Source organism: Lissotriton vulgaris, chromosome 2_1 (genome assembly GCF_964263255.1).
Source record: "Lissotriton vulgaris chromosome 2_1, aLisVul1.2, whole genome shotgun sequence".
Classification (NCBI taxonomy): Eukaryota; Metazoa; Chordata; class Amphibia; order Caudata; family Salamandridae; genus Lissotriton; species Lissotriton vulgaris.
Window position 1 is genome coordinate 1,642,909,800 of NC_141687.1, and position 20,707 is coordinate 1,642,930,506.

Genomic DNA, 20,707 nt, shown 5'->3' on the forward strand with positions numbered 1-20,707 from the left:
ATAGGGGGTCGACTACTCTAGATTTTCCTACGGCTACAGTGGTGGCGTTCCGGGTATGGGTTCCTATGGCTATAGTGGTGGTGTTCCGGGTATGGGAGGAAACACTTTGGACATTGCGATGGAGACAGAAACTGACTGCGGAGACTCCTGTGGACCGGATCCTGGGTTTGAAGGCTTCGGAAAGTCGGATACTAGTAGTATCTTGAAACTTGGAGAAGTCATGTCTGGTGCAAAAACGAAATAGTTTGTGGAGCTGTAGATGGAATACGATCTCCAGACAGCCAATTCTTCCGGTACCTACAGCTCTTGCATGCACTTATGTCTTATGTAGCTCACTTGATACTCTCAGAACACATACCTTAAGAAACTATGGTCATTCTTGGATTACTCATGGATCATAAGATTTAAAATACTTACTGCTCATTGGTGATTCATTTGCCAGATACGTTCAACTCACTGCAGGAGGCATGGGAACAATTCCTAGGCCCCCTATGGGAAGACAACTTGAGAGAGGCCAGGACTGTACCACAGGAGGCGGTGACAGTCACAATTTCGAGCCATACAACTCAAATATCTGCACAGAGCCTATTTTACCCACCACAGACTGTGCATGGTGGGGGTGCTGATGTTGCTGCTGTGTCTGCAGCGTGATTTCCATCATGGGGACTTGTTACACACTATCTGGAGCGAGGGGAAGATTATTCCTTTTTTAGAAGGTGTTCGATTGCCTTGGAGGAGTCCTGGATGAAAAACTCCACTAGACACTAAGTTGGCATAGCTACATATCACACTTGATGCAACAATAGAGCCAAAATGGCCTTGTTATAGCTCGGCCTCTTAGTGGCGAAGAGGGACACCCCAAAGGCCTAGAAAGACTTGAGATCCCCTCACCGGAGGGGTGGAAGAGAGGGATGGACCCCTGCATGAGTTCGGAACGACCCATTTACACCAGAGGATGTCCTTATAAACAAACAGATATGAAAAGACTGGTGTCAATGCAGGAATCTAAACCAAGATCTTGGGAGACCACAATTTACACAATTTTTATGGGTTACGGCGGATGTGTATCGGGTGGTGAATGGGGGGAGGGTTCTCTTTAAGTGGTGGTTAATTGCTCAATATGTGTTGTATGATGGAGATGTATCAGTGGAAACATCGTGTTGGCAATATTTCCTTGTAAACTGGCAGTTAAGTAATAACACGAACGCTAATAAAAAAAAGACATTTTAAAAATACTTGTTTGCCAAGCAGACACTTGACATTTTATACAATTGCTGTGTACTTAAACATAACCTTGTAACGCTTCTCTCGTAACTTGGGGGAGTGTTGTAAATATTGTACCAGTGTCCTTCTCTATGTAAGCACTGGTGTCTACAGTCTTGGTAAAAAAGCATGTGTGTCCACCATTCTCTCATTCATGTCTTCTAACCCCTATCCTTACAATCTCGGGGTTTCTCAGCCATGCTAGGTTCTTGTGCCCTGCCTGTTAATGCACATTTCTTAAAAAAAATGCTTTCAACGCCACCCAAAATACTGAAAAGAAAAAAGGAGTACGTCTGTACAAACTGAAAAGATCAGAAAACACAAGCAACAAGTCAGGTCAGTCAGTCTCGAACCACAACAAATTCGAGGTAAAAAAAGAATACCTAAAATAAACTGGTTTTTTTCCTATTTCTTTCAAACTTACCCCAAGCTAATCATGTCTTTTGAAAATGAATGGACTTGTTTTTTAGCTGCCAAGTCTCCCCCAGTGATGTTGCAAAGTCTCCACCAGTGGTGTTTAAGGCTAGCGTGTGTGAGACACTTCCAGTGCTTAATATGTAGAGAAATGAAGGAAGACGGTGGAAGGAAGGCACGACCCTAATGAACATGTGCCAGTCATAGTTATTTGGAGACTGGAGAGACTCTAGTTCACCGGCAGTAACTGGGAGGTAAAAAGCAGTAAACTGGCATTATGCAGCAGCAGCTGGAATTCTAATCATTAGCAAAGGATTACACCACTTAAGTAAATCGTGACAGCTGGCACTCCAGATAAAGTAGATTGTGCCACAACAGCCTTCAAAAGAGGCAAATGAGGACCTTTGGTCTAAGAAAATTATTTACTATCGTTTTTTTCATATAGACCTACGCCAGTTAAGATTAAAACAAAAATAATAAACTACAAAAATATATGCGCCAGTCAGGCAATACATAGGTTTTACATGTAAGTAATCCATCCAACTTTAGTCAGTGTAATTCTTTTGTATGAAGCTGAAGATTACTGTGTACATTTGTCATGCACACGGGTGTGCTACAGGTTACTAATTGTACACCTTTTGATGCATTATTGCAAGTCACAAGCAGGCTAATGATACCTGTGGGTAGCTTAGCGCAAGGTGAGCTGAATTAAGAATGCATATAAAATCTAAAAATCAACCTTTCACCTCCTGAGCAAGTATGATGCATCCCACCATAGTGTGCTCATTGCACTTTTAATGACTTTCCCCTCTCACACACCAAACACGTCACTGCCTCTGTCCTGCCACGCCAGATATTCAAAAATAATGCTACTGACCAAAGCTAACGATATTTTTAGATTGACTACCCGACACACATGAAGCTCTATAGCTGTTGTTTACAATGAGGGGTTTAGGGGAGGAGCAGGTTGGTATCCTGGTTCTATGAAATGCTTCTCCATATGTTCACACCGCCATTCCATACACTAAGCGCCTGATGGGAAACCCGTCTCCAGACACAACTTACAGATAAGCAATGGGAGAAGGTATTGGGAAGCACAGGACCTCCCCAAACTCAAGTCTCAAATGCATACAGTTCAATTGTTTTCACGCAACCGATTTAACTCCCAAGAGGTTAAAAAAAAATCCGACATTTTAATGTGGTCGTGTTGGTGGGTGGCGAATTTGGATTTGAAGAATTACACATTGATATTATTACAAAGCTTGTTATGAACTGTGACTACTGTTAGTCCTATGTTGTGCTGCAATGTGCCATGCTTATATTTATAAGCAGTGCGATAATTGATGAGACAATGTATTAGACATCGCACTCACAGATGTATGGTCGTGTTTTGTTTATGAAGGTGCAAACTCTCTGACTCATCTCAAACATCTTTCTACTACTCTTTCCAATGAACTACCCTATTTCTCACCGTATACCCCTATCAATATATCCTCTACCTCCACTCTCATTCATCCCAAACCCTATACCACTACTGTGATCCCCAAAATAACCCTTTCTAGACTCTTCCCTCCTCGCATCATCTCATACCTCTTTTACTATTCAGATACCCGAAAACAAGCCTTTCTAAACCCTTCCCTCCGACTCTTCCCAAGCCTCCTCCTACTGATATGAGCTACAAAACATCCCTCCACTATCCTTCTCAATCCAAATAACAGACTAAACTAAAATGCCCACCATTCAAATTACTTCCATATACTAATTCACCACTAATCCTTTATGGGTTCCGGAGTAGCGTGCTACTCGCTGAAAGAGCGCTCCAACACCACATCAGGAGTATAAAGTGTTATATAAATGCAAACCTTTTTCCTCTTCTATCCCTCCACTATCCTTCTCAATCCAAATAACTGACTAACATATCCACCTCTCAGATGACTTTTGTTTTTCACTGTACTAATTCAGCACCAATCCTTTATGGGTTCTGGAGTAGTGTGCTACTCGCAGAAAAAGCAATTGGACGCCTCGTCAGGAGTAGTAAGAGCTATATAAATACAATTCCAATATAATACAGTGGATAAACATTTGTACACTGTATCTCCAATTATCTTCAGCCAAACACCCCCACACAAAACAATCTATTACAGTAACAAACACAAATGTACCCGCGACTAGCACTATTTAAGTAAAGCTCACAGGGTAAAGTGCGTGCACGGTCATTGGCCCATACTTCATTAACAGGATTCATGGTGCTTAGTAGTTGTCACAGACATGAGCTCTAATTTACCTGCTCTATCGCATTAATCCTAACCCCGAATTAAAGCTCTTTTAAAGTACAAACAGGACAGCAGACTGTATACAGTACGCTTTCAACCCGGTTAGACATTTTATGTTATCTACAAATGAAGTTCCCTTTCCAAATTTAATTTTACCAGTATTAAGTAACCCAACAGCCTCGCTGCTACTGCATGCCAAAGCAGATTGTGTAGGAGTTCTAAAATTCACAGCTCATTTCAACTGTAATAAAAGCTTTATCTTGGAGTTCACTTTAATTCCAGGAGAAACCCAGAACCACCCTACCAGACGAGCTAGTTAAACTGTCACTACCACACTCGACCGTGAGCTCAGAGATGGAACCCCAATACATCATAGATGACATAACCCAGCCTCACGTATAACATTCTAGTACAATATAACATATCTCCCATCTTATACTTACATAAAAATGGAGAACAGAAAAGAACAGAAAAGAAACGAAAGAAATGACCATGTGAATAAACTACAGAAAATAACAGAAAAGAAAAGAAAGAAATGACAATGTGAATAAACTTCTTTAGAAGATCAAAGTATTTCCAACAAAGACAATGTAATCTCCAAGGTACTCAGGTGCTCTTCACTCTTCACTTCCCACCTGTCTCTAAACACGAGAAGAACCCAACAACCCGTCTCCTCCTCTTCCATAACCACTGTCTCTTACAACCTCATCAGACACGTTCCTTCCGTAACTTTCATGATTTCCTTAAATTCACCATCAGCCGACGTCATCCAAGGCGACACTCCTTTTCCAGCCTCCATCTGCAAATCCAACTTGTACTTTCCATTCTTCCTCTGATACAACACCACTCTCATCAAATTCCACGTCTGTCCTTTCATCAACTTTACCCAACTTCCACCAACCGCTTTGACCTTATACAGACCTCTGAACTTCTTGAGCATTGGAGTAAAAAAAAAAAAAACTTGACCTTAACCCAATCACCAACATAGATGAACAACTTATCTGCCTTCACATCAGACCATGAGTCCTCTACTTTTTAGAAACCGTACTAAAACGCATCCAAGCTGGAAGCAAATACGTCCCCGCTACCCTACCACGCATCATCTCAAAAGAACTCACACCTAGACTACTAATAACAGTTGTCCTGTATGCCCACACTGTCTCTTACCACCTCATCAGACACATACCTTCTGTAACTTCCTCTGTCATTATTGTAGGACACTAACCACCCTAAGATAAACAGTACTGGGGTACTGACCACCCCACGAACTCACCACCCTTCTCCTTGCCACGTCTGGATGTCGCCAAAATGTTGTACATATAATAACAGGAATCAAAGCTTTATCTTGGAGTTCACTTTAATTCCAGGAGAAACCCAGAACCACCCTACCAGACGCAGCTGGTTAAACTGTCACTACCACACTCGACCGTGAGCTCAGAGATGGGATCCCAATACATCATAGATGACATAACCCAGCCTCACGTATAACATTCTAGTACAATATAACAGAATCACCCAGGTACATGGCTGTGGAATGCTGGAAAATATTCTTGTTACTAGAGAATGAAGCCTCGTTCCACACACCCGTAGAAGGTCAGCTCGGTACACCTCTGCTTTAAAACACAACATTTCAAGCAATTTCCTGCCAGCAAGCTCTACACTAAATTCCGATTTATGGTATCATTCAATACCCAAGTCTCAAACTTCATGTTCCTGGACTCAGCTTCTCTACAGCCAAGTTGACCTGCGCAATTCCCTTGTCAAGTACTCTGCCTCATGGCGGTATGTAATATATAAAAAGACATCTTTTACAAATAACCCAGCCAATTTATACTTGTCCATATTAAATATAATGATTATTCACAGGAAATTAAACACATCCCTAAAACTGTCTTACTCTGAAAATCAACTAGCCAAACTCCCTTAGAGCAGATATAAATGTCTAATCGGTCGACCACATCAACTAACACAAATATATATATATATATATATATATATGCAGACTCTGGTGCTTGTGCTAAAATTATTTGCACCCAATAGTCAGGAGGGCACATTCAAAAATATTAGCCTGTGATTAAATACATGGTCAATCGTGCTAGAAAGATCATGCAAGCATGGGAAACCTGAAAGATAAAGAAGGTCCAAATGTCGCTACTGGCGAGAACACACCAGAGAAGAGGGAATCACTCAAAACCATGCTTTCTTCAACTGGAGGTGAACTTTCTTTAGAAGAGAAATTTGATGCAAAGGTATAAATTAAATGTCTGACTGCCCCATCCCTTTGAGTTGGGTTATAGGAATCCTGGCATTTGGTTTATACTTGTGTTGTAAATATGCCAGACTGTGGGATCCAGGGAGTGTAAAATACTTTGATGACTTGGTCGTTGATAACCAACTGATAATTTTCTACATTCGATTTAGGTACACTGTCAATTTTAAAATTTTTAACACATCGGGTGCAGATTTCTCACTCGAGCTGATGACAAATCTCCAAGCTTATCCTCACTTCTTGCTTGGTTGAATAAGGCATTGTTCTCTATTTTAATTAGGATCCGAATTGATTCAAACGTACAGTGGACACTACTAAATGTCCTATACTACTATCCTTTGTCTGTCAATCTACTGTTTATTGCCTGACCAAAGACCTTGGACAGTCAGGCCACCCAGTTACGGTTACTGAGGCACCCGTTCTGATCACTCAAGTTTCACACAGTTTCTAGAATGATCCACACCTAGCATTTTCTTCTCGCCGCCACCAGGGGAAGAGGCTGAAGACCTTGAGGAGACAAAATAAGTCAAACTTCCCTAGCCCTGCTACTTTCCGTTCTCTGGGTACTTCTGTACAATGTTTCTATGTATCTGTGAATGAGAAACGAAGACGCAGGAAGCCATAGATCCCAATAGAGCTGGTGGAATGCAGTAGTGCATTATTACTAGTCAAAAGGAAAATTTTCTGTAACTGAATGAATGCAACCCACCCGCCAAGTACAGCATCCTGGCTTAAAGAGGTGGCAATATGCAATATTAATTCCAAGACATTTGTCAGGCTTCAATTGCCTACGGCAAGACCACAATACATATGGGACCTGCTGCGGCCAATCCTTATGGCCTGAGTAGCCAACAGGATAATGAATGATGCAATGTGGAAACTCTTGCCGTGCAAATCTCGTTATTCTTTTTCTCCTCCACTGTGGAACAATGTTATTTTCAATGGTTATTTATACCTCAGGTCTCTTTTAAAGGCCTGATGTAGTCAAACTGTAAGGACTCTATTTGTTTATCAGAAGTCTTTTGAACTCTGAACTGCTTTGTTAATGTGGAAGGGCAATAAATGTATTTACACAATTGTACTTCACACAATGGTTGCCGTACTTTTTCTTATGTTGATCTTTTTTATCAGCTTAATTCTAAAATGTCATAAAGAAGTGCTTAAAAAAGATCTTTTCACACTTCTAACAGCAAAAAATCTCTTCTCACACACCTGCAATTGTGACATTTAAAATCACGCCTTGCATTTTATTATACGAGCTGGATAAACTGTGGAGTTGACGAAGTCCCAGATTCCAGAGAACATGCATCGTCTTCCAAAAGCCTTGCAGCAGGAGTCTGTTTTAGGCACCTGCCATCCAAATTGAGACATAAGTGAATATTAACCATGTAGAGATGACTTCGGTAGCAGATTTCAGACCAAAGATTGGGATCTTGTGCTGGCCATGACAAAAAAAATGCTCTTCATAACTTGGGTCTTGGATATTAGAGTGAAGACTCAAGTCTTCTTGGGTCTGACAGTTATAGGTTAAATTGACCTAAAAGCTCACACTGAAATTGAGTGAGTTGACTTTGCTGAACTGGAAGAAATATGTACCAAATGGACTTCATTGACCTAGAATCATTTGTTGCACTCACCAGAGTGCCTTCATTGACCCGGTTCCCTCTGGCCCATCAAATCACTGAAGGCACTGCAATCTCGCTCCATTTTCGTAAGTGATGCTTTTCAAGACGGGGTTAGTCACACCCAATTACAACAAGATTGTGGAAGTAACTCTTTGCTAGACAGAGGACGTCAGCTCGCATATTATTCTCTCCTTCAAAACTCTCTGGAGAGGTAACCTTGGACAGAATATTTCATTCTCCCAAAGGAGCAGTCAATGTGTTGGCACATCATGGAAATTCTATGCTCCTATCGTCAAAAGCTTGATAGGCCTTGTCAAACAACCTTATTTATGCTTTAACCCCTTCAACGCTCATGACGAGCTCAGCTCGTCATGAGTTACGCCTGTCGTACTCTCATGACGAGCTGAGCTCATCATGAACCGCGTTTTTTTAAAAAACTCAGCGCACAGCGGGAAAACACGTAGCCCGCATGGGGTTAAAGAAGCCTGTCAGTGTTGGTCCTGCTGAGACGCATACCCGTTTCTGCTGACTTTCATGCTCTATCTACCACAATGCCAGCTCATTCAACGTCCCACGTTCTCATTCAACATATATTACTTATATTGTAGGATAATTTTCCATCTTACAGAATAAGATCCCTCTGGAATTACCCATTTCTAACCAAGGGATTCCTCAGGGCAAATTTCACACTGGCAAGAAGTTGTAGCAAACCAGTCATTTACAGTGCCTGCACTTGTTTAACCACATACTGATTTTAATGATGCCATGCTCCTGCAGCACATTTGCTTTTTAAAGGTGTCAGAAGGTGTTGCCCTGCTTTTGATGACAAATGTACGAAATCTATAAAAGCAAGCTAAAAGGACAGATTGGCTTGCCCTGTGCATGTGTACCAGGCACACTGCGTCATGTCCTCTTGTTTTTACCATCGTTTTTAGGTCTCGCCTGTCGATGCGCATGCGCATCGAGCAAGCGAGACTATTGGGACTTATCCACTCTTTCCCCAACTTGCAAGGAATCGTGGCGATTCCTTGCAGTGCCCGTGACTTTTAAGCTCAATGCGCATGCGCATTGAGCTTAAAAGCGCGTGCACATCAGTTCCCTCAGCCGCACTCCAGGCCCCTGCTGCTTTCACACCCCCTCCCCGCTCCGCCCCCTCCCCTGCCCGCCGTCTGTTCCCTCAGCCGTCTGTACCCTGCTGCTTAACACCCTCTCCCCCGCTCCGCCCCCTCCCCGCCATGTCGCATTTCTCCTCCCCCCTCCCCACAGCAATGCCCTCCTAACAACACACACACCCTCTCCCCCGCTCCGCCCCCTCCCCGCCATGTCGCATTTCTCCTCCCCCCTCCCCACAGCAATGCCCTCCTAACACACAGAAGCCCACCTCCGGCCCGCCTTCCTGATTGAACTATACGTAAACTAATTAGGCCCACGCACAATTCATCACAGGACTTGACGAGGTGGGATGCGTACGAACGAGTCTTTGAAGGTGGAAGATGTTTGCTCCCTCCTGATCTCACCCCGAGCATGAGCCATAACTGGAGCCTGTAGCACGGGAAGCAGGCGGGACCTACCTCAAAGCCTCGCATATTTTTTGTAACAATATTCACAGCAAGATAAAACTTGGACAAATGTCACAGCACCTTCACGAGCACAGTGGCGTCTAAGAAGGTGCATCGTGCGTGTGCCCAGTCACGCAATGCCCTCCTAACAACACACACACCCTCTCCCCCGCTCCGCCCCCTTCCCGCCATGTCGCATTTCTCCTCCCCCCTCCCCACAGCAATGCCCTCCTAACACACAGTGCTCCCTGATGCAATGTATCTTTTGTTAGTCGCTCGCGCCGCATATGCAACCTATGGGCTTTATTTATAGAAGGTGCAACCTTTTTCGTCATTGCGCTGATAATTACTGAGACTTCTTTTGGCATCATTGCATATTGGGCATAGATGAAAATTATGCCCATCTTACGCTTTTGATCTTTAAAATATCCTAACAATAATTAGGTTTGGACATAATGACTATCGCCACAATATGGCCGCTATGAAAAGAGCGAACTATATGACCCGCGATGGGCACGCCCCCTCCAATTGACGCAGGTGTTCCGGTTTCTCTAGGCTCGCCGCGTTATTTAAACAAACCCAATACCATTTCGGTTTCCTGCCCGGCTCTCTGTTGCTGTTACGTGCACCAGCGCTCCAGCTGACCGCAACAGTCTTATCTCGGTAAGTCTTACGTTGGCAAGCTGACTTTTAGGCTAGTTCATTCTGTCGGTTTTTTTGCTTCTTGCCGTGACGGGTGGCCCTCTCATTATCTTCGCTTCATACGACATGTTGGAATGAAGGGTGTTCTATGATGGGGGCTTTATTATTTATGACTGCTTGCACTATGCGGATTTGCTGTTTTTTCTTCTTGTTACCTTTGCAGCTTACATACTGCGCTGGTTAGTTTTGCTTCCTTTATTTGCCATCCTTGACCCACTTTCAGACCTGGACTGTGTTCTTATCATGCACCGGGATCTAGGGGGGGTCAGAATGATAACCGTATGGAATTGATGCCCACTTTCCAGGGGGCTGGTGATTTAACACCTCTTCTCTATCTATAATACAGTTATAATTCATGTGAATAACAGAAGCTCCTATTAAACTACACCTATCTTTGGACTCATCATATGGTACATGAGCAGCTCTCAAAATGCGTGTGACTATCAATGTAACAATAGGACTGGAAAGTTTTCAAGAATACATGGAAAACAAATCTCCTAAAATTAAATCGTTTTTGTATCGAAGAATTTATATGTGGATGAAAGTATATTGAGAATTCTGCTACTTATCTTTGTTTATTGACATTAATATGTAGCTCCCCACAAAAATACAATAGAGCACTTTCTAGCAGGATGTACACATAATAAATATGTAACATATAACAGTAGGCACCCTCAACCCCTCACCCTCACTCACCCTCAACCCCTCACCCTCACCCTCAACCCCTCACCCAACCTCAACCCCTCACCCTCACTCACCCTCACTCACCCTCAACCCCTCACCCTCAACCCCTCACTCACCCTCACTCATGCTCACTCACCCTCAACCCCTCACCCTCACCCTCACCCTAACTCACACTCATCCTCACTCACCCTCACCCTCACTCACACTCACCCTCACCCTCACTCACCCTCACCCACCCTCACTCACCCTCAACCCCTCACACAGTGCAATAGGTCTCGGAGCATTTGAGTTAGAGCTTTTAGAATTGTTTATGGCTTTTTTTATTTGTAATTCTTTAGCATTGGCTACAGGAAACAAAAATGCTAAAGATTTACAAAAAAAAACCATAAACAATTCTAAAAGCACTAACTCTAATGCTGCGAGACCTATTGCATTTCCAATGCTTGTTTTATTTGTTTTTTTACATCTTTACACAGCATGTCAAATTAAATTAACATAGTAACAAATATTTTCAGGACAATATTGTCCCTTAGAGGCTTGTTTAATATGTTCTATGTGGTGACTTGTCGTTACCACATTATTCATAACTCTTTTTATCCCGACATGGATAGGGCTGTATACAGGATCTAGTATGTTGTGTTTATCTCTTTTTGCAAGTGTTTGCAATAGTGTTCGTACCGTTGTTACCATCAACATTTGGGTGGTCTCCTAATGTAACCTCTTTTTGACTAACTGCTACGTGTTGTGTGTTATTTTGGAATGTGTTTTATACTGTAGTGTTAATTATTGTTCCTTTAATTAAGAGTTGATCCCCAATTTGCTCTGTAATCATGGTGATTGAGCAACAGGTGGTTCTGTAAGTTTTTGGTGCATTTCTGTTCAGTCTATTACCTTATTCATTACTTTTTCATTTTGTCTTACATTCTTCATAGGGCTTCCTTCTGCCCCAAGCCATTTCATCACATCTAGAACTCCGGAACTATATCTAGACCGGTGATGATTTAGCCAGTGGATAGCAATATGCATTTTGGCCAGTACCATTTAGAGGTTTGCAAAAGTATTTCTCATTTTACCTCTATAGTTTCTTTTTGCGGACAGCAGTCTTAAACGTTGTTTTTCCATTGGTTTAGGAAATCCTCCTTGCACTGTTGCAGTGTGCATGCTATTTTTGACCAGTAACTTTGGATCACCGGACTGCGACAATCTATATGCGAGAAGTCCGCTAACCCCTCCTGCCATTGTATACAGCCAGACAGCCTACATTTATTAATTTTATTCAGTAAAATTGGTGTCAAATATGTCATATGAATGGCACTACATTGCAGCAACTTTAAACAGGCATTGCTAGATTTTGTTTGACCCATTGGCATGCTTTGCCTCATTCCAGGGCAGTTAGTGGTTAATCCCAATCTGCTGTCCATTTATCATAGTCGACAGAAGCGTTTCCTCCCCTAGGCCATCTAAAAGCTTTGCAGATGTTGGCCACAAGTCTTTTACATTGTTACACTGTTGCCCTGGCCTTTGAGCATTTTAGTGGTTTGAGACCATAGCTTCCGTCATAAGATTGTCTTTTAGCATTATGTTATGTGTACCACTAAGAGACTGTTCCCAGTTTTCTTCTTTCTCTAATAAGTGCACTGCATGTTGCAAATGAGTGGTCATGTACTAAAGCTCTATATCAGGTAGTTCTATGCCTCCCTTATAGGGTTTCAAGTTTGAGACTATTACGTTTTCCATATCAGGAAGACCAGCGACTGAACTAGGACAGTGTTTCCCAAACTGTGGGTCCCAAGCTGATTTTTGGTGGAACTCTAAAGTCAAAGCAATAAATAAAGATGCCTTTAGATTCTGTATTTATCTCGTCACATTTGCTACAATTCAAAGATGGAGATCAAATATCAGGATATGTGTTCTGCTGCTTATCTTTTTTTTTAAACATGGGGACTGGTGTTTACAAACTCCTCTCACTTTGCAGTCAGAGAAAGTAATGTGAATTATGTCCCAATCTTGCTGGAGTACATTTAGTGCAGAAGGAAAGGCTGTAGGATGCCATTTTTTTGTAACGCAAAGTGTAAATACCTGTAAGTGAACTGTACACATTCATCAGTTAAGAAAGCAGAAATGAAGCACTGCTTTTGTAATTTAAGGGTGAGGGAAAGAAAGATTTTAATAAGATCAAAACGAATCAAGACAGTTTATTTGGTGATGCTCATATAATATTCACTAAAACCCGATTTCCACACATTATCATTTGTGCGTAATACAGTTTGATCACTAAAACTGTATGTCTGCGCAAATTTAGTGACCATTTCAATGGAAATTTATTGTCTGTAAATGACAATACACTACCACACGATGTTTCATTTACATTAAAAACAAAAAGTCACCCACCTCGTGTCCATTAAAGCTAGGTGGGTCGCTTTCTAAAAAGTGGGTTATGGTTCTAAAAAGTTTGGGAAGTACTGATCTAGGATATTAGAATCTCCTTGCAGGACTGTAAGGGGACCCTTGAAGTGTATAGAGGCACTGCAGTAAGAAAAACATATTTGCTATAGCCAGTACCAATTACCAGTAGCAGTAGTGTGTTCCAGAATGCTGTAGAGGTTTTAAATTTTATCATACGTTTTCTCATATTTAAAGTGTCTTTGTTGTGTATTTTGGGCCACATGAATACCAAGATACCTGAAAGTGGTAGTTTTGCATCCCAGATCTGGTATTGGGTGGCTTATGCGCTCTCTCACTTAGCCCACTCACTGTGTCCAGTTTAGATTTAGCCCAGTTAATTTTAAGCCCAATCTCTTGAATATCTCATAGTACAGGAATCTATTGAACCTGATACTTCGGATATATCATTGAATCATCTGCATACATGGAGACAAAGGGCCATATGTAGGTGGGCTATTACAGGTCAGTAACGGCCGAAAATCAGTAAATTTCCTGTTACCGACCGGTATTTAGCCCTTTGCGATGTAGGAGGCTGGATTTAAGGATTCTGTAATTTACCGATTTGTTAATTTAAAGAATCTGTAAAATACTGATTCCTTAATTTAAGGAAATCTGTAAATTACCGAATCCTTAAATCCTATGTATGGAGCACTCAAGTGAGTGCATTTTTGGTTTAAGGATTCGTTATTTACCACCAACTACAAGTTGGTGGTAAATACCGAATATCTTTAAAAAAGTAATTTTGTGCTTTTTTTAAAGTGCCATGTGGCAGACATACATGCCCTTAGGACATGTGCGTGTGCCACATGTGCACACATGCACGATTCAGGGGTGCAACAGGGTGTCAATGTGACACCCTGCCACCCTTGAATATGCTCCCCTTATTACCGATTCGGTATTTACCGAATCGGTAATAGTGAATCCAGGCCCTTAGGAATGAATGGGAAGGTATTCCTTATTACCGATTCAGTAAATACCAAAATCGATAATAACTAATATTACTGAATCAGTAAAATTTACAGATTTTTTACCTACATTCTATTTACATTCTATTTACCGATTCTTAAATACCGAATCGGTAAAATTCGGTATTTAGGAATCAGTAAATAGAAATTACCTACATCTGGCCCAAAGTGATTTTTGCTTCTACTGACACACCCTAGTCTTACAGGAGGTATTTTATTCGGATTGCCTATGGTGAGTCACCAGTGCATACAAAAGTTGAGGCACAGGAGCAACCCTGTCTTGTGAACGGTTTCAAATGTAAACTTTCTTGCACAGTTTGTCTTCTTTTAATCCTGGCAGTGTGTGAAGAATAGTTAACAGTTGGGCTGCCTAAAGTTTGTGAGCAAGTAAAGATGTTTTTATAGAAACATTATCTGGTACTTGAAATGTGTCTCTAGCGAAAAGGTGAGGACCAACAGATTTTTTTTTTAATCGCAGACAAGGGAGAACAATCGGGGTGACAGAGTAATAAGTTTAAAACCATATATTAAGGTGTTTAAATAAGATACTGAAAAAGGGGCAGGCTGGATGCGTCACAATTTAGCCCCAACCCTAAGTTTTGAGTGATAGTCAATCCTCAATACAAAACAATGATTCACTTGAATAAAATCTTACATACTAGAAACAATTTCATTCATAGTTCACTATCCATGTTAAGAGTCTGTAGATAACTACTTGTATAAATATCTTTTCTTCAAAAACAATGACTTATGTAAGTGTTGTTCAATGCAGAAGATTACTGAGGCACAGGACTATGAAATAATGGCATAGTAATAACACCCTGGGACATACAATATTATAATAGTGAATTTAAGTCACAAGTTTTTCGGTGTTGCACGTTGAATGCTTTTTGCAATATGCTTTTCAAAGCATGAACTGACTAGCTCAAGAATTAAATACACCCCAAAGAACTTTATTTTTAAACTTATTGCGCCTCCATAGACAAATGGTTTTACTACGTTCTGGCCCATCACCAGAAGCAGCTGTGCACTCCTTCACTCAAGCAGCATGGGATAGCGAATGTAAATCAGAAGCATAGGACAAACAAGCAGATTTAAAAACACTTTCAATGAGAAACACAAAACAAATAATGGTAAGAATGTTTTAGATGACAGCAATAGAATCGCTTCTTGTAAACAACCTATCAAAAAGATGGTTTAGATGTTCATGTCTAAATGTGGGACAAAAAAAGAAGGTCTGTTGACAAATCTCCACATCATAATCTGCTCTGCTGATAAACCTCGATTGAAAAACACGAGCAGACTAAGCCACGGTTAAAAATAGTAAAAACGCTAAACCTCGCATGTGTGTATCCAGCCCATTTCATAATCGCCAGGCATCACTCGGTCGTCGAGGACAAACCAATCTCTCTCTGTTGAGGTAGGCACAATTAGGCCGTTATTAAAAGCATAACTAAAAGGATCCCAATCACGTCAATTGTTTTTATCAAGAAAACAACCTAGATACTTCAAATGTCATTCGCCACAAATACAAGAAGCTTTCCATTAAACACCTGCAATCATCCTTTCACAGGGGTTGGTTATAGGGATAAACCGTTCGTTCTAAAAAACCGCACAATTCCTGCCCATCTTCGCTCTCTTTGGCGGGTACAGCAACGCAACATCACACAAGGTGCTACAAGAAGGCAGCGCATAGGAAACCAAATCAACAGTGAGCAAAAAAATACAAATACACACGAGTAGAGATTGTCATCCACGCTAAAAAGGGGAGGAGGTCTCATTTTTATGTTCATACACCAGCAGGGGGTGGTAGGATGCAAATCATGCACACTGCACGCACAATCCAATGTTTCACCCGTGGCGAATGAAATATGTTTTAAGAGAGTCGACAGCGTAAAGACATAGCAGTTTCAGATAAACACAGACACAGCACTGAACGAGGCGCCGAGGGCACATGAGCGCCTGCAAGGCATTGGTAAATACAATGCTTCTGGATGCTGCCAACATCTCCCCAGGGAATCCCCGATTCTGTGTGCGCTGGTGAAGGGGAAAGAATGGTAAACAAAAGCATATGCCGCTGTGGGGAGACAACATGAAGACAAACGCCGAGGGCCCGAGCCCCATAACTGTCCTGGGAGTTTCAGGCACCGTCGGTGAAAGGCTGTGTGTGCCACGTTATAATCCGTGTTGTTGACTTCTGTTTGGATCCATCCAGCAATTATTGCCCAAAGAGCCTGCCGTTTGGACGGCGTGCATGGAAGTTTACACTTCAATGAGCTGGTTTTGACACGATTTGCAGATCAAAACATGCACCTGTGTTGCTGCGACGACCGTCTAATTCCAGAGGCTCGGCGCGTGAACAGATAATGTATACTTTACGTGAACGTATAGACAGACAACGCAAGTAGTGTCAACAGCGCTGATGGATGTATGCTGGCAATTTCCAGTCTCAGGGAGGTGCACTACGTCAATGTTCCCGAACTCCTGTGCTGGACCGATTTTAGATCAAGTGGCACCGATACTACGTTCGGGGACGAATTAAATAAAACCTGCATTCAAACTGGGTGTCAAATAGCACACACAGGCTAAGCTCATCCAGACAGGGAGCCTTGGCAGGCGGTCCCCCATGTGAGCAGTACCGGACAAAGTGGGTAGAAAGACTCAGCACACTGCCAGGGCAAAGGGAACTCTTTAGATGGCGAAGGAGGGAGAGGGGGAATCGTACCTCACGTGTGGGCAAAGAGCTGTGTGTGATTCCTGCAAGCTTAGTGGGCATTCACAAGGGTAGGTCTCATCAGGATGGCATTGGGAACTTAGAAGGTACACACGTCACCAGAAACATTTAGTGGCCATATACACCTCACCTTAGCCAGAGTCGCTCCAGCAGGCAAAGTTTACCACAAGCACTATGTGGAGGGTTAAGTAGGCATATACCTAACAGGTGTTCGGGCGGGCATAGTAGTCAAACCTTGCCTGCCAATCGACTTCGGCCGGCTCACACCTCCAATCCAATGGGAACTACCATGCAAGGAGGGAGAGCAGCAGGTGCACCTCACCTGTGATGGCTGGCTGTGCTGCCACACCTCTTTGGAGTCGCCACCTCGCTCCATGCTGGTAAGACTCTGCTTCCAGTCTTCAGCGCTAACATGACAATCTAATGTTTTCAAACAACTATTGTTCTCGTTAGATTTCATTTAACTAACTATGGGGCCAAAGGTTTGTAACAGAAAGAAACTTCAGGCCTGTCGAGATGTGTCCTCGCGACCTAAAGCAGGGTGGCATCCCCACACTCGCAGGAAAGAGGGACGAGAAATACGTGGCCACAGATGTGGTACCGCAGGGTCCTAACCCTTCGTGATAAATCAGGTTTCATGCTCTCGGTCATATGCTCCATCATTAGGATGGAATAGCCCCTTCCAGTGAGTGACACAAAGGCAGACACAGCTCCCTCCATCCTTGCCTCAACACCAGAAAGGAACAGAAGGCGACGATCTCCTTACCGTTTTCCCGCCTACTCCGTGCGGACTGCGGGAGCGCGCCGCCTGACAGCAGCACCGGGCACCGACACTGGGCGCAAGAAGAGGACAGCCTCAACTGCCCGAGAGCAGCAGCTGCGGGTACCAGTCAGTCGACAGCGAGCTCTGCCCTCGCCGCCACAGTTTCTGCACAACCCCGCCTCCTCGCTCTCCCTTTCCCTTTATTCTCCCCGCTCCATAAACATTGTAGTAAATTCCGACTGGATGGAGAGGTGGAGCTCAACTTGTGACGTTGCCACGAGTGGGCTGGGCTTCGGACTGGCTGTAGCAAAGAAGCCATGCAATACAATGCGCATGTACTGCTCCGCAGCACAGCAACCCGCGCGCAGAACCGTTTTAACGATGCGATGTGAATGGGCGTGGCTTACAGCGACGGCCATGTTACGGAGGGACAACACTGGTAACACGTTGCATGCAACACCTTTAGCCTGACTCCAAGATGACAATAGCCGAGCACAGGGCTGCGTGGATGTGCTTCTTGGATACAAATTGGTATGTTAAAAGGGTTGGAAAGCAGGAGAGTTGGACACAAAATATTAAATAGCATTAAACGCCACCACCCAACATGGACACTATTTTCAGACCCACCTGACCAAACTGTTATTAACAGTAAACCTGACTGATTCTTCTATAGAATGTGTCATACGTGGCCTCTGTTGCAGGTGATCAACGCTTTAAGAACAGCCGTTATCCTCCGCTACCACAACACAATACACCTGGGACTGAAAGTCGACCCCCACACCCTTCTACCGCCTGGGTACGTGGAATGCTCGGGGCTGCAAAACACTTTAACCCCAGGCAAGGCAACCCTTTAATCCCAGTTTGCATTGGCTAATGCCGCATGGTGTCATCTTGGATGCCTCTTTCCTCAGTGAAAGAAAACGTTAACATATTCAACAAGCATTTGCAATGCTATAGGTCTCGCATTAGGAAAGTTTGAGCTATTGGTATTGTAAATGTCAATTTTTTTATTTATGTGTTGGTTTTGAAAATAGCAAAATTAATAGCTTTGTCATTTACAATGCCAATAGTTTTAACTTTTGCAAATGTGACACCTATAGCATTTGTAATGCAATATGTGTTGTATTTACGTGACTTAGATGTATTGATATTACAAATAACAATGGCTTTTATTTTTTTAAATTATTAATACATAAAAGTTATTGTAATTTATAATCGTGACGTCACTTCCTGTTGTGACGTCACTTCCGGTTACAGCGCCCCCCCCCCCCCACTTCTTTTTTTACGACTTGGGCCCTGATTGACTCCTATCGGACCCAGCATCTGTCCTTTATCCAACGGTACCCTCAGTCTAGGCACTTTATGACGTGGACCTGGATTCGGGCTCTTTCCAGCCATTGGCGACAGACGGATGGGGGGGAGGGGGTGGAGCTGCAGCTGTCTAGATACCTCTGCAAGGTGGTGCAGGTTGGAGAACCCCTGGAGAGAGCTGCAAGCTTCCCTCACTCTCAGTGATGTTTAATAGATTCCCCCTCCCTGTCATCAGATACACATTTTGCAGTCCAGCTTTCCTTTACTATAGTCATGCATTCTGGGAGTTGTAGTCTTGATTCACACCAAGTGAACCACTTGGACTGACGCCCCAGGAAGCAGTGGTTTGTAAAAGGCAAGGGCCGGGGCCCTGAGGCTCTGGTGCCATGAGCCAGGCCTGCAGATTTCTGTTTTCCTTTCAGCCCTTGAGGAAGGCTCTCTGACCTGCTAGTCCACTGCCCAGCCTTGCCAAGATGCCCTGGTCTGAGGCGTGGTCCTGCACAGGTGAAAGGTCAGGAGGATGCCCTGTGGACTCGGGTCACGTGGTGCAGACACGTTGCATCAAGACGCAAGGATGAGTCCGGTGCCTACCTCCTCGCCTACTTCTGGCCTGTGAAAAGCTGCGTACACGTCCCTGCTTCAAAGCCCCTCAAGGCTGGCAGGGTAAACAAGGCTGTTTACCTGGGCGTCTGTTGCACCCTCTCAGATGGGCCTGCCCGTGTTGTGTCAGCCCTGTGCTGGCCCTGGCCGAGTGTGAGGGGGTGTGGGGGGACAGGAATGCTTGTGAGGAGGCCACCCCTCTCACTTTCCTCGTGTTGACAGTGCATCTTTTCACCTGCCCTCGAAGCGGCCCCCTTCACACCTCAGACAGTACACATGTGATCCCCTTTGAAGGAGTGTTTGAGTGAAGGGGGTGGGAGTGTTGTGCGGGTAGGGGAGAGCCCAGGCAGGCTGGCTCCAGTTTGGACTCTGCTATGCGGCTGCTATGTGCCTCGACTATTTGTGGCACACACGCTGGTGACAGCCCCACGGCGGCCATGCAGACTCGAGGCCACATTCGCCGCGCATACGCGGTACAAGTCAGACACTTACTCCTGTCGATATGTGGCTAGTTGGGAATAAATTCAGAACTTTTAAGGAAGATTCAGGCCAGTCCCAGGAGCCCACGCATGCGTAACCATTTATTCAAACAGGGCTGTGGAAACAGAGCTTAACCGTGACCCCACTTTTGTTTGCAATATGTTTTTTCTTTCTCCAAGGGGGAACCCCCGCATCTCCGTTCTCACCCTAAATTCAAATGTATTTCTAACACTTCACAGCAGTAAATTCGGGGCGGGGCCTCCCTGCTGCAGTGAATATTCCTGCAGACTTTCCCTGGCGGCCCCTCCATCGGCCCTCAGAATCCCACCCCTAGCAGGGTTGCTTGCACGGAATTTTTTTTTATTACTGGCGCAATTTCCACATTAGCAAAACACCCGGCATAATTCAATCAATGCAATGTGTTTTACATTTGTTAAAAACCACAAAATAGTTAACATTTTCCGAGTTCATCGAGTGTAAAGCAAGGAACTAATTCCAAGTTGCTCATTTGCACTTGATTTCCAAACTTTTTTAAAATTGATTCCTAAAGGAGCGCTCAATGCTTTTTACCTGTTACGATGGTTTCTAACCCAAATATAACTTATTCGATGGAGGGTCTT